This window comes from Carassius auratus, chromosome 7 (genome assembly GCF_003368295.1).
Source record: "Carassius auratus strain Wakin chromosome 7, ASM336829v1, whole genome shotgun sequence".
Classification (NCBI taxonomy): domain Eukaryota; kingdom Metazoa; phylum Chordata; class Actinopteri; order Cypriniformes; family Cyprinidae; genus Carassius; species Carassius auratus.
In genome coordinates, this window is record NC_039249.1 from 907,100 (window position 1) to 922,383 (window position 15,284).

Here is a 15,284-nt window from a genome sequence, read left to right on the forward strand (position 1 = left end):
GTCACACATTACATGTAAACATTACATCCACGTTCTTGCCTTTGACCACAATGAATTTGAAGTAGTGCTTATATCTCCACCTTGAAAATGCCAACTTTTCATCGGATTGCTCCTTACTCGCCATCTCTGCTGCTGCTGCGAATCTCTGTGTAGCTGTTGCGTGTGTGTGTGTGTGTGTGTGTGTTTGGCTGCGTGTGCCGGGATGTGTTTAAAAACACTGGCTCTGATTGGCTACCATGAAACACATGACTCTGCCTTAGCCAATCACAACCACTTATCTCGTCATTAACCCACCTCCTCACTCGCTGTGTGAGCCAGGGGTGCGTTCGGATTGCATATTATTAAATCAATGCATAGTAACGCACCGCATTTAACGTTCAGTAACGTTAACGGCATTGTAACGACGGGAAAAGTAATTAGTTAATTACCCCGTTACTGAAAAAATAACGCCATTACCTAACGCCGTTCTTTTAAACGCCGTTATTCAAACACTGCAAATCTGTAACTAAATTCTAAATTAAATAAAAATTTATCCTTAAAACTATATAAAAAGTTGTTTTTTTCCTCTTTTTTCTTCTTTTGTTCTTAATGAACAAACATCATGTCACGATCATCAGCTGGAGTGCCCATGAACTCCAATAGAGGGCACTCCACTCAGGACTCCACTCAGGCATTTTGTATTTCCATTCCCAACTCCATTTCCCATAATCCTGTGCTTAGGGCTAATAACCACCAGGTGTTCCCCATTGCCACTCCCTTATATAAACTTAAGTTTGGACTCTCCTATAGTGCGAAGTCTTGTTTAGTCCTGTCTGGCATTTCCGTGTGGTTTCCCTGTGTTTGTTCCTTCTGTGTCAATATCTTGGATTGTTTATACTGACTGTGATTCTCTACATACTTGACGCTGTGCTCTGATTACTGCCTGTCTGACCGTTCTATGGTACCCAGCACAACCATGGATCCAGTAGACCAGCTATTACGTCTACGTCAAGGAGGCCTATCTGCTGAGGAGTGTGTTAACACTGTTAGACAGGCATTTTGGGTTTTCATGGGCTGTATGCCAAAATCATCAGTATTAAAACAATAAAATACCTGAAATATTTCAGTTGGTGTGCAATGAATCTAAAATATTTGAAAGTTAAATTTTTATCATTGCATTATGGAAAATAATGAACTTTTTCACAATATGCTAATTTTTTGAGAAGGACCTGTATATACGAGTTACTTTAAAACTAGGTTAGCTTATATGCTCTTTATTTTTCAACTAAACACAATTCCTTGTTGTTTTATTTTATTTTAATAAGCCACTCACCACTTCCTGCCATTGAGGACAACCAGAAGAAACGCTGTCTACGTCGAGTTTGCAGCATTCTTAAAGACTCCTCTCACCCTGACCACAGACTGTTTAAATTCTTGCCCTTCAGGCGCTTCATGATATTCTGGACAAGGACCAGCAGATCCAGGAACAGCTTTTCCCCTACAGCTGTCTCCTTGCTGAACTCTGACATTTTTAACCTAACGTGTTATTTATTCCCTTGGAATCGAACCCACAACCTTGCGCTGCAAACGCAATGCTCTATCACCAGATTTATTTTTTATTTACAACAAGCAAAAAACAGTAAACTTGTTATTACTTGTACTACAGTCTGTTCATCCAAAATACTGAGTAATCCATTTGCATTTTGCGCTAGTGTAAATGATATTCATATGTTCATAGTTCTGTCTGTAGTGGACTACACTTTTACATAATCCATCTTTATAGTATGTTCATAGTACACCTGTATATCATGCTGATAGTGTTTAAAATCTGTAAATTATGTTCATATAATACTTATCTGTATAGTTATTGTACACCTTGTATATTCTGAACTTACTGCTTATTGTACTTCTGGTTAAATGCTAACTGCGTTTCATTGCCTTGTACCTTACATGTGCAGTGCCAATAAAGTTGAATTTAATCTAACGTATTTTTCTGGACTATAAGTCGCACTTTTTTTTTTTCATAGTTTGGCTGGTGATGCGACTTATAGTCAGGTGCGACTTATTTATCAAAATTAATTTGACATGAACCAGGAGAAATTAACCAATAGAAAACATTACCATGTACAGCTGCCAGAGGGCGCTCTATGCTGCTGACTGCTCCTGTAGTCTACCCCTAATAAACACAGAGTGCCCATTCGCAGCTGGAGATGGTAATATTGTCTCTTGTTTCTTGGTTCTAAATAAATGCGACTTATTGTCCAGTGCGACTTATATATGTTTTTTTCCTCATCATGACATATTTTTGGACTGATGCGACTTATACTCAGGTGCGACTTATAGTCCAAAAAATACGGTGATCTAAATAAATGGTTTTCCAAAATGTTTGCCACCACAAATAAAATGATTGCATGAGTAGTTCAGCCCATTCATTACTTTAATGTTAAGGATGAATAGAGATAAGATGGTCATTTTAAAATCATTAAGCTCATTAACTTGGACATTGTTCTGCTGAGCCCCTTCATGCTGATTTCTTCTCTGTGCTATTTTTGTATTGCATCACGAAACAATGAGGCAGTCGATCTTTTTGATCACGTTCATAGGAATCCATTTATTGCCCCAGTGTGAGCAAACACTGCGAGCTACCATGACATTCTTGGTGCAGAATGCCAGAGATGGGACCAAGTCACACATGTGCAAGTCTCAAGTAAGTCCCAAGTATTTTTTTCTTGGGCAAGTCAAGTCAAGTCACAAGCTATGTCAAGTCAAGTCAAGTCCTGTAGTAAGTCAAGTCAAGTCCAAGTCAAGTCACCTTATTATTGTAATTTTACCTGCAGAATCTGATCTTACAGTTTTTTTCAATTGCTTAAGCACAATTTTGAAAACAGGACCCGGTTTTTCAAACCCCTTCACACAATTAGCACAACACTACACCAAAGTAGCACAACACCTCAGATCATTTGCAAAATGACACACTTTTGTCAAACTATACAATGTCTTATAAAAACCTTATTTTGTTGTCATAACATAAACGCAACCATCATATGGTCTGACTCTGTTTGAATCAGTTAAACACTCCTGTGCTCAACCTAAAAAATGTTTAGCATTTACACAGAAAGTGTAAAAATAAATTCACCAACACCACATAACACCAATTGTGCAGACTGATGAAAATATTAATTTATTTTCATGTACTCAAGTCAGTCAATACTGAACATTTCAACAAAACATTCATAAAACATTTTCCAGTTTTCATATATTACAGTATTACTGAACGTAGCATTGTACTCTAAGCTTACAGTAATACTGTAACATAAATTACATATCCAGTTCAGTACCGAAAAAAAAACATCTCTCCGCTGTTGCCTTTTTATAGTGTTTTAACCTGATTGGTGTGTCTACAATTAAGCACCAGTGTGTGTGCCAGGCGGCAAGGAATTCGACCGGAAGTTGAAGTCGGGTGGGGGCTGCCATATTTTAGCAGAACTTCACTTGTGTTAGCATTCCCAGACTCTGTTTGTCCATTATTTATTTCTAAAGATACACGACAATGTATAAAGGGCTCCATTACCTTCTATGTTACATTATGGCCCCGTATAAACAGTTTTTGTAAAAAATAGGCTAACGATTGCGTTATAACCACTCGACTCTCTGTCGCATTACCGTACAGACAGGAGGAGAAGCTTGCAGGCAATTAACTTAATATGGCGTACTGGTGTTACATTTTAAAATACTATACAAAATAATTAATCAGAATACTTACTCCTGCTCACTCACGCCAAAGAACTCCCCGCTCAAGCTCGCCGTCTCTGCAAGATTAACGATGGCAGTTTGCACGCACAGCTACTAGAAGATTTACATCTGTCAGACAGGTTGCTGACGTCGTCAAGCTTCATTTGAGCATGCGCGTCAGAAACGGAAGTGCTAAAAAAACGCTAAAAATGGGCTTCACTTGTCTCAGTTGAGTTCCAATGGGATCGCTGTGTCCATTTCTTTTACTGTCTATGGTGTGTGCTCACCTGGTGCCTGTGCTTAACCAATTGGTTCATGGGTGTGCTCATTTGAAAGCCTTTGCTTTGAAATTTGCAAGGAAATTACATCATGCTAAATTTCTGTGTCAAATGCATACGTGTTTACTGTTTTGCAAATCACTGTTTGTAATGTTTTGCAAAATGTTTGAAGCTGACAATGTGCTTACAGTTGTGCAAATCTGTGCCGGTTTTTTGCTCCTTGAGTGTAAGGTTTTGCTAATTGTGGGAAAGTTCTAATTTTAGTGTGTAAGCAATTGAAAAAAAAAAAACTGTAATAAAGTTAAAAGACAAGATATAAGTAACTGTCAGTAAATTAAAATAATTTGGATTTGCATTGTAAATACTCATGTTCAGTAAAATACATCATGGGATCAAACAAAATTGTAACTTCATAAAATTATTTATGTTTCACTTCTGCCAACAGTGTTTGAAATGTTTTACATTTTCAACATTGAGTCCATAAAACATTTAACGGGTAAACATCCAACAGACTCCTCTCTGAACACCTCTCTCTCTCTCTCTCTCTCTCTCTCTCTCTCTCTCTCTCTCTCTCAAACACAGTTTACATACAACATTAAACTTTGTTACATTTCTCCTCTCTCTCTCTCTCTCTCTCTCTCTCTCTCTCACACACACACACACACACACACACACACACACACTCTCTCTCTCTCTCAAAGTATATCATTAATCATTACCTCTATTACAAGGTATTGCACTTGCAAAATATAAGATTCGAGAGAGTCTTGTCGAGCACGATGTGGCCTATCCCACCGTGTATGCGCCACCGGTATGCGCGCTCATAATGAGAGCAACGCGGTCGCGATGCACACCGCATCGAGTTAAAAACATCTAAACTTTTCAGAATGCTGCAAGCACACCGCAGGTCATGTGACAATAACTAAACAATCAGCTCCATCCTTTCCCGTAACAACGTTGAAAACTCAGCCAAGATGAAGGAAAAGCTGATCATAGCTGTATATGGATTGCCATTTTGAAATAAATTTAGTAGCAGAGCTACTGCAAGCGATTTTTAGTGCTGCAAATCCATTTATCCTTTGCTGAAATTTCCGCTTCTTCATGGAGAGAGCGCGTCATGGTTCCTTAGCAATGGTAGACGCCTCAGGGGCGCAACTGCCCGAGCACTTTGGAAAGAAAGAGAAAGTGGCGCGCCCAGTGTTTTCAACGCGTTTTTAGGCGTGAATTATTGAAGACAAAAGCGATGACCCTCGGTACCTCTCAAGCTGAGATGTTGATGTGATATCTGATCTGAAGTAGGCATGGTGTGCGTAAGGTAGAGAGGGCATGACTGATGATAGTGTCCTGATCCAGTCATGACAACGCTATTCTCAGCCTGCGCTCCAGCTGAATAGTCAACTTTATTTTTACAAATAATTTATAGATTTTATATTCAAACTGAAAACATGATGTGATTAACACTCAAGTCATTCAAGTCATCGTGTCTCAAGTCAAGTCAAGTCCCGAGTCTTTAACTTCCAAGTCCGAGTCAAATATCAAGTATTTTATTTTTTGTCAAGTCAAGTTACAAGTCATAAAAATAGCGACTCGAGTCGACTCGAGTCCAAGTCACCAATTCACAAGTCCCCATGTCTGCAGAATGTGAAGTGGGAACTTCTTCCTTTAACTTTCCCCAAAACAAATGTTCATCTTGTGGCTCTAGAGTAACAAACTGACTCAACACTACTGTGCAAACACTCTGTGGTATATCCATGCCAGCGTTCAACATTAGAAAGCACATTCAGCAAGGGTTCCTGATTATACACAGAGCTTAGCATGTCTACTTAGGTAAGGCAAGTTTATTTATATAGCACGTTTCGTACATAATGGTTATTCAAAGTGCTTAACATAAAACAAAGTAAAATATTCATGAAGAAAAATAATACAAAAATAAAAACACTCAATTTAAAACTTTGGAAATTATTTAAAAATGGACTTAAAATAAAATGGTTAAAAATAGAAAATGATTTTACCTAAAATTCAGTGAATACAGTGCAAATACAGTGCAATTGGTTTGGACATCGCACAGTGCTCATTTAATAAATGCACAGCTAAACAGACGAGTTTTGAGTCTAGATTTAAATGTGACTAGTGTTTTAGCACATCTGATCTCTTCTGGAAGCTGATTCCAACTGCGGGCAGCATAGTAACTAAAGGAGGACTCCCCTTGTTTTGTGTGAACCCTTGGTATTTCTAACCTAGTCAATCCTAATGTTGTGAGTGCTCTTTTACGTTTATATTCAGTGAGCATATCTGCAATATATTCCGTTCATAGGTCCTAGAGAAGACAATGCTGGACCAAAATGTATTTTCGATGCTTAAAAAAAATTCTAACTGAGCCTCTGATGTCACATGGACTACTTTGATTATGTTTTTCTTACCTTTCTGGACATTGACAGTATACCGTACACACAGTTGCAATGGAGATCAGACAGAAATGGAAGGCTCACCTCACGCTTCCATGGCAAGTCTAGCTTTGCAGTGGCGTGATCCATAACCTCCAACAGCTCTACATTCGCAGGGCAGGAGGATTGAGAAGGCTCAGCCTCAGCTTCTTCGCCATCCTTGGACATCTCCTGCTCTTCATTGGTAGAACCCAGCAGATCACTAACCGCAGTTTTCGGAAAATGTTAAAGATATAACATCATCCTCCCCAGGCTCTCTCTCGTCCACTGCCGAAGAGCACAAAAGGGAAAGTCCCTCTCTAAACTCCTCAGCCAGATCTACCTGTGATCCCCATGAGCTCATTCTCCTCCGTGCCTCAGCAGCGGCCGGACCTGAACCATGGGAAGTGGAAGGCTATCCCTCTTTCCTCGAAAAGATAGACAGACCAGAGCGGAGCTTTTTCATTGAAAAACGCTCACAGTGCACACAGATTGCCCCCTCAAGGACATCTCGTGCGTGCTCTTCACCCAGACAAATGACACAGAGATTGTGTGTGTCATCGGGTGTGTCATATTAACGCAGACACGGATGCACACACTGTCTAAATGCTTTGCTAGTAGTCACCATGAGAAAGATCGCTCTTACCGAGTTCAGATGCACGCTTCAAACAGAACAGTCAGTGAAGACAAGAAGAGAATGAAGGTGTTCTTCCAGCACCTATTTATCCATAGTGGCACTGGTAGTGACGTCAGAGGCTGTCACCAGCCAACTTGTTGGTGTTTTATCAATGTATGCATCAGACACGGGTCAGGACGAGGCATTCACCATAGCGACCCCTATAGGACGCAGTTCGAAGTTCCCTTGAAAGGGAACCAAAGTTGGCAGAAAATAACCAGCCATTAAAAATGAAACTTGAACCAACTCATTAACAGCTCATTAACACAAAACTCACAATATACTGAAAAATAACACCAAACGAACACACTATTTCACCATCAAAAGATGTCATCCAGTGATATCAACCAAAATGTTTACTCAGTCTGATATACTTAAGCACCATATCATGGAGCAGATTTGCAATGTACCCCTCTCACTAAAATCCAAAGCTGTTCTGATGAGAGTGGGATGTGATTGGGCAATCAGATCAGAGGAAGTGACATTACACAACATAAAGATCAATACATTATTTTAAAACAAAAAAATATACAGCTTCCATATGGTCTTATAAAGTTATTAATAGTGTTATGTATGGAGAAATAAATACATTTAATAATTAAAATGTATTTACTGGAAAAATGAAAGTTTGCTGGAACAGTCAAACTCAAAACATTACATGTGGACAGCTTCAGTCTCAAATAGTATTGCAGGGAAAGTGGTAATTAGGTCAAAGTGTCATAGGTCAATAGGAATGCATGAGGAGCCATATTGGCTTGAAGTAAATACAGACTGTATTTAGCTAAAAATGATGGCATATTATCTGATAAAGTTATTTCTTGGTTGTCTCAGTATCTATAACAGCTTATTATTAACAGCATCCTCTGCAAATAGGATTAATATATCATGGCATGTGATAAAATAATGCATGTTTTTTTTTTTTTGTGCCTACTGGCCTTTCTTTTATATTATATAGTAATGGTTATTTGAACTCTTATTCAGTGTTTAAGAGATTTCTATGGGAGCAAATAAGAAACATAACTATTTGAAATTTAACAGCCACTAAACTTTTATTTTGACAACTGTTTATAATACACATTTCAAAATTGTATTGCATACCGGCTAATGCCATAATAATAATAATAATAATAATAATAATAATAATAATAATATTATTATTATTATTATTATTATTATTATTATTATTATAAAAACATTTCAAATAATTTCTGCTGCGGTAGAGCAGTATGAAGTATTTTTATTTTAAATAATTTCCAGTATTTCAAAAATAAATATGCACACAAATTACACCAAAGTAGACTACAATGATTTACGGGAGTGCTCAAAAAGAGATTAAACACTTGATTTTAAACATGACCTTGGTGTTTGTCAAAAAACAGTAGGTAAATTGACCTGGTGATTTTTATGGGGATGTTGATGGAAAAACTCTGACATCCTGGATTCAGACGGCAATTAAATCACCAACTACTCCCTGTAAATGGTGAAAATCCCTTACGTCCCTCTGAGAAACAATTACTGTCTGAATATGGCTCACACTGTAGTTAATAAAACCTTAAAGTGTTGTACATGCCGGCGGTACAGTTTACAGCTGCTTATTTGCTTGTCTGTGTTTTTGCAGCTGATTTGCAAGGTCTGTGTAAACTGATGGACACATGAAAATATGTGCTGAACACAATGTGTTGTGTAATTCTCAATTCTGCAGGTTCTAAGTATTTAATTATCTATCATTATATAATGTAATTTTACAATATTAATATTCTTTAATATTTCTGTTTTGAATTTTAATTAGAGTAGAATTTGTATTACTTTTCATTATTATTTTCTGGGTTCTATACAGTGTCTAAATCATTGTTTTTTCTAAATGTTTACCCTGGAATGTTTACCCATGAGTAGTTCAGCCCATTCATGACTTTAATGTTGAGTATGAATAGAGATGAGGTGGTCATTTTAAAAATGCTAAATACCAGCAGCTCTCAACAGGTTTCAAGTTGTGGTCTTAACAAATTAAATGCAATAAATAGCCTTAAAAGGACAGTTACCAAAAAATGAATGTTCTAAGATGTATGTGCCTTTTTTCTTCAACATAAAAGTAAAGAAGATTTAGGTGAAACCACTGTCCTTGGCAATTCATACAATGTACGTCTATAGCTGCCGGTTTGTGAGTTTCAAAAAAATAAATAAATACATAAATTGTGTCCTGAAAACACATTAAAGTGTTATTAAATAAAACGATCAGTCTGTGTAAGAAAATGAACAATGTTTACAACATTATTGCCTTTAATGGACAGCCTGGATAAATGGTTCGGCACATTCACACCAGTCTGACGGATGATGAATGCATGGATGTATAGGCAAGGTTTTCAATATATTTTATACTGTTTTATTTTATGTAGCACATTTTATACCCAATGGTAATTCAAAATGCTTTAATCTCCTGAGACCCTGCAACCTCATATGAGGACATTATATTTTAGTGAATTTATCTGGTTCTATACATGCCACAGAGGTAAATCTTGCATTATCTGACTTGTACTCTCAGACACTTGCGCTTAGGCTTCGTAGCATACAGGACCTTGTACGCTACGGTACTAAATTAGTTTTAATTGTTTAACCACAACAACGTCTTGTCTCCATTGGCAACACGCATGATTTGAGTCAATAGCAAGTGATGTCACAGGTAGTGAAGAGTGCAAATGGTGATGGCATGTGACATCATAATTTAGTTTATTAATTCTTGTCTTCATCACCAGGCCACTTTTGTAAAATGTTGAGAGAATCAAAAATAATAAATGAATAGAACAAAAAAAAAAAAAAGTAAGGCTGCAAGTGATGTCAAAAAGCTGAAGTGCAAGTCAAAGTGTGCACTCAGACCCTCTTGAATGTTTTAGCACATCTGATCTCTTCTGGAAGTTGGTTCCAGCTGTGGGTGGCATAATTGCTTGGTATTTGAATCCTTGGTATTTCTAACTGACTCGATCCTAATGATCTGAGTGCTCTGTTTATATTAAGTGAGCACATCTGCAATGTATTTAGGTACTAGTCCATTGTGATGTATAAGCATTTTAAAATCGATCATACAAATAACCTGAGGACTGGTGTGATATGCTCAGATTTTCTGGTTCTAGTCAGAATCCTGGCAGCAGCGTTCTGGATGAGCTGCAGCTGTCTAATGGTCTTTTTGGGAAGGCCGGTGAGGAGCCCATTACAATAGTCCACCCTGCTGGTGATGAAGGAATGAACTAGTTTCTCCAAGTCTTGGCTGGAAACAAAACATCTAATTCTTGCAATGTTTTTTAGATGATAGTATGCTGATTTAGTTACTGCTTTGACATGACTACTGAAACTAAGGTCTGTCTCCAGAATCACACCAAGATTCCTGACTTGATTTTTAGTTGTTTGACCCCTAGAGTCAAGGTATGCATTCACCTTGAACACTTCATCTTTGTTTCCAAATGCAATGACTTCAGTTTTCTCCTTGTTTAACTGAAGAAAGTTCTGGCACATCCAACTTTTAATTTCATCAATTTATTGTCAGAGGGAGTCAATGGGGCTGTAGTCATTGTGGTTATTGCCTAGCTGTGGTAGCATATGCAGGCTAAACAATAGCAGTGCAAGTATTGAGCCTTGTGGGACTCCATGTCATCGCCAAACATGACTAACATTAGCATCGAGCTACATAACGCAATTTCTTGCTAATCGCTGCACCCAAAATAATTTTTTACATAAGAAATGCTAAGCAATTATAGCCATTAACTTCTAATAAAAAGTAATAAATATTGGTGGTTTAAAGTGAGTTTTGAGTAAAAATGTATATTAATTTGAGAAGCTGTTTTGTAGCTAGATGCTGGTGTTAGTTTTTGCTCTCTCTCTCTCTGTTAAATAAACAGCAGCATCAGCTTACATGTATGTTCCTGCATATTTTTAATTATGTGACAGAGGAAGATCACACCACACTGTTTATGAAATGAGTGCTACTCCCAAGTTTTTATTATTTTAAATGGGGAGGCGATGGAACAGAAGACGATACTACAAGCAGTCGATCTGTGTTTCAAACTTTTCTTTGACCTTATGTTAATTTTATTTGAAAGTTGTAACATTTGCCAAGTGTGGTAACCCCTATTCAGAATTGGTGCTCTGCATTTAGCCCATCCAAGTGCACAAACACAGCAGTGAGAAGTGAACACACCAGGAGCAGTGGGTAGCTATAGATCCAGCATCCGGAGAGCAACTGGGTGTTCAGTGCCTTGCTCAAGTGCACTTCAGACATGGGTATTGAGGGTGGGAGAGAGCGCTGTTCATTCACTCCCTCCACCTACAACTCTTGCCAGCACCGAGACTCAAACCTGCGACCTTTGGGTTACAGGTCCAACTTTCTAACCATTAGGCCACAGCTGTGAACTGTATTTGCACATTTGTGTGTTTTGAAATGAATATGAATTGACACATTTGTACATCTTGACAATGTCAGTTGTATTTTTAAACATTCTTGTACATTTAAATAAAATATTTTAAAATATATGTATAAATGTTTTATTTGCAAATTAAAATAAAATCTGTAATTTACAACAAATGGTTGTATTAAGTTATTTTTAATAAAAATACTGATGTTAATTAATATAAATAATTCACTCACTCACAGGATTTTAACCCAATGGGTTGGGTTGACATAACCCATAGATGGGAAGGTGCTATACCAACCCATAGTTGGGTTACTTGTTGGGTTATTTTTAATCCAACATTTTTTTATTGTGAACTGACATGAACTATGTTCAAATAAAGTTTTTACCATTTTTAAAAATACAACAACATACCAGTCTTTAAATAGCTTTTTTTTAGAGCCGTTTCCTCTGTAAACAAAGCTGCTGTGCTTATATATACTGATATATGTCGCATTGCACAAAGGGAGGATGGAAACAAATGCAATCAAAGCTTTTCTGAAGTCATTCGGTTTCCTATTATGCATTCAGACAAGTAATGCAATCAAATATTCTTTCATCTAATTTCTCTCAGCAGTCTGCCTTCAGTCATTTTTTTTCTACACAAAACGAAACTACGTATTGCTCCCCTGCCTGAGACTCTTAATATCTTTGATTAAAGCTGAACTGTATTTACTGTGAGTTTTTCAAATCACGATAATCTAATGTGGGTTTAGTGATAATTATAATACACATTCGGATTATTAAAATAACCTCATAGCCGATTTTGAGCTACCTAAACCTTGGTAAAAACAAATTAACCAATGTTTTGCTACACTAACCACAGTTTAACCATGGCATTTGAAGAAAAACTAAACTCAAATGGTACATGGTAAAGTTTTGTAAGGAAAAAAAAATATGACTCATGTTCACATTAAGTTTTTTCTATAAAGATATTGTAATGATGTAATTATTTTTGTACTTATTTTGACATGTGGGCAATTTAGAAAGAAACGTTTTGTTAAATGCTGAGTATTAAATTCATGTGAGAGACAGAGAGATATCATAATGCTGTCTAATGCAAAAAAAAAAAAAAAAAAACACAACTTCACCTCAGCCTGTAGTGCATAAGCGTTTATGCAAATTTTGGAGAATTGAGGATATAAGGTATGCAAAAAATGGATGCCACTAATGTGTCTGATTGATTTTATGTAATTCATTCATGCATTCTAGAACTTTTAAACTACGCTAAGCATAGGGAACGTAAACAAGACTTTACATAACTTTTAAAAACAGTAAGAAATGGAGGAGCTCTGATATCCTAATGTAAGGTCAACAATGGATGAAGCACATTTACATTTAAGTTTTGTGTGTATGTTTGACAGTTGCTCACTTGACACTTATTTATTTGTGTGTGTTTTTCCAGCTGACAGAGAATGTGACAGAAGGGTGGAGAGATGAGGTATGACATGTGATGCACATTTAAATGTGCCGTCCTATATGTATGAAATGCATACTCTCCATCCTAAGAGAAAGACAGACGCCTTTAAACAACCATGATTAAGCTCTACAGGATCCTCTGGAATTTACTGGGTAAAGTACAACATTCATGTATCTGATTTTTAGATGCACACTAATTTAATAAAACAGAATATTTCTGCAGTATTTTTCCATTGTTCAGAAGTTTGTTTGTGTTAAAGTTTCTTGCCAAAATAACTAATTCTTGATCAGCTGCTGTTTCATACATTTACGCTTGTCTATAATGAAGGTATTTGTTTAACCAAATATATATATACATATACATATACGCATTATGTACCTGTGATCTGTGTATTGTTAAAATACAAAACAAATAATATTTTCAAACATATTACAACTGAAAACAGTTGTTTTCTGTGTGAATCTGTTAAAGTGTAATGTATTTCTGTGATGCTCCGCTGTATTTTCAGCATCATTCCTTCAGTCTTCTGTTTCACATGATCTTCAGAAATCAGAATAATATTATGATTTACTGCTCAAGAAACATTTCTGATTATGATTACTCTGATACATTTCTGATGCTGTGTCATATTTTTGTGTAAACTGTGATGCATTTTTATTTTATTCGTTATCTGGTGAAAAGAAAGTTCAAAAGAACATAATAAATTTATATATGCAAGTGTGAAGATCTTATATGAATGTGAACTTGTCTTCACAGGTTTTTTTTTTTTTTAGTAATCTTTACCGTGAAACTTTACCAAACAAATTTTATGATAAATAGATGCTCATTTGTGTATGGAAATAAAAAGTATCTGTCAACAACACCTGATAGCGATTTACATGAATGTTTCCTCGTCCAACTTTAGTTTACAATATTTTTCTTGTTGCAGATTATGATGTCATAATTATATCTATTTTATGATTCCACTATGATTTAGATTTTGGGCTGCATGATAGTGATGTCACATTTGCACCGAAGCATCACAACTTGTGTCGAGAATGCCAGATGAAGCCTCGAGTCAAAGATTGTGTTGTTAATGTAAAAAAATCAAGGGACCAATGACAAACAAAGCTATACTTTCTGTCCAGTCACGTACACAATTCACTTTGCATGTCAAAATGTTTGATCCCCCAGATCTTACTTTACAAATATTTTTAATTCTGATTTATTCAGTTACATTCCACATACCCAGTCATACAAGTGATATGAAGAATACAAAGTATTTCAGGAAAATTTTATTTTCAACATATGCAATTCATATGTGTACATTATTCCTCCATTACATCATATGTATATTTGGAGGCAAAAAAAAAAACACTATAACATAAGTGTTTGGAGCAGTCCTTAGATCTGGGTCAGGTGAAGAGAAGAACCAATCGCAGCCTCCAAAAAATTATCTCCAGGAACCACCCATCTGAAACACAAACATACACAGAGAGAACACAAGAGGGCAGGATGGAAACAACCAACAAATGACTTCGGCTCATAACAACTGGTGTTGTGCCGAATTCTGCACCCTGCCAGATTCTGCATCTCCTAGTATTGGTAGGATTAGGAGTAGATGTGGGGGAGGGGTTGGGGTAGGGGTGTGGTTGGGATTAGGCATTCTGGTATTGATTTCAATGAGGGAATGCATAATCTGACAGGAGTGCAGAATTTAGCACAACACCAGCTGTGCTGACAAGATGTGTGTGACAAGTGCATGTGATTGTTTGTGCAGCACTATTTAGATTAAAGTTTTTTTTTTTTTTTTTTTTGCAACAATATCAAAGAGAATTGAATTAAAAATGTAACAAATAATAATAGTAAATAAATGCAAATATTGACAGATTTGATAAAACCTGATTCTACTCACAAATGTCCTTTCCACAGGGTTTTTATTGATTGAGGGAATGGCAAATGGAAAAGAAGGCAAGAAGCATTCATTTTATTTAAATCTTTTCAAATATAAAAGTTCTTAGAAATGTTAAAGTTCTTAGTAATTACATTATCTGACTAGCTGGATAGCCGTTCGTTCTTTTGCCTGTTGGTTTCAAAAATCTCTGCCGTTTTTACACCCTTAATTTTTGACATTGCTTATAAGTAATGAAGATTACTTTGAGATTATGCTTTAAAAATCCCCTTTGAGATCTAATGCTTGATGAGAATAAAATGATGGTGAATTCTTACTGGCCTTTATTCTTGAAACATTTTCAGAGAACGCAGCACTTTGGGGTAAAACTAGTGAGTCATCAGATTATGGATTCTGGCTACCTACTCATGCTATTGATGGATTGTTAAACACCTGGGCCCACACCAAAT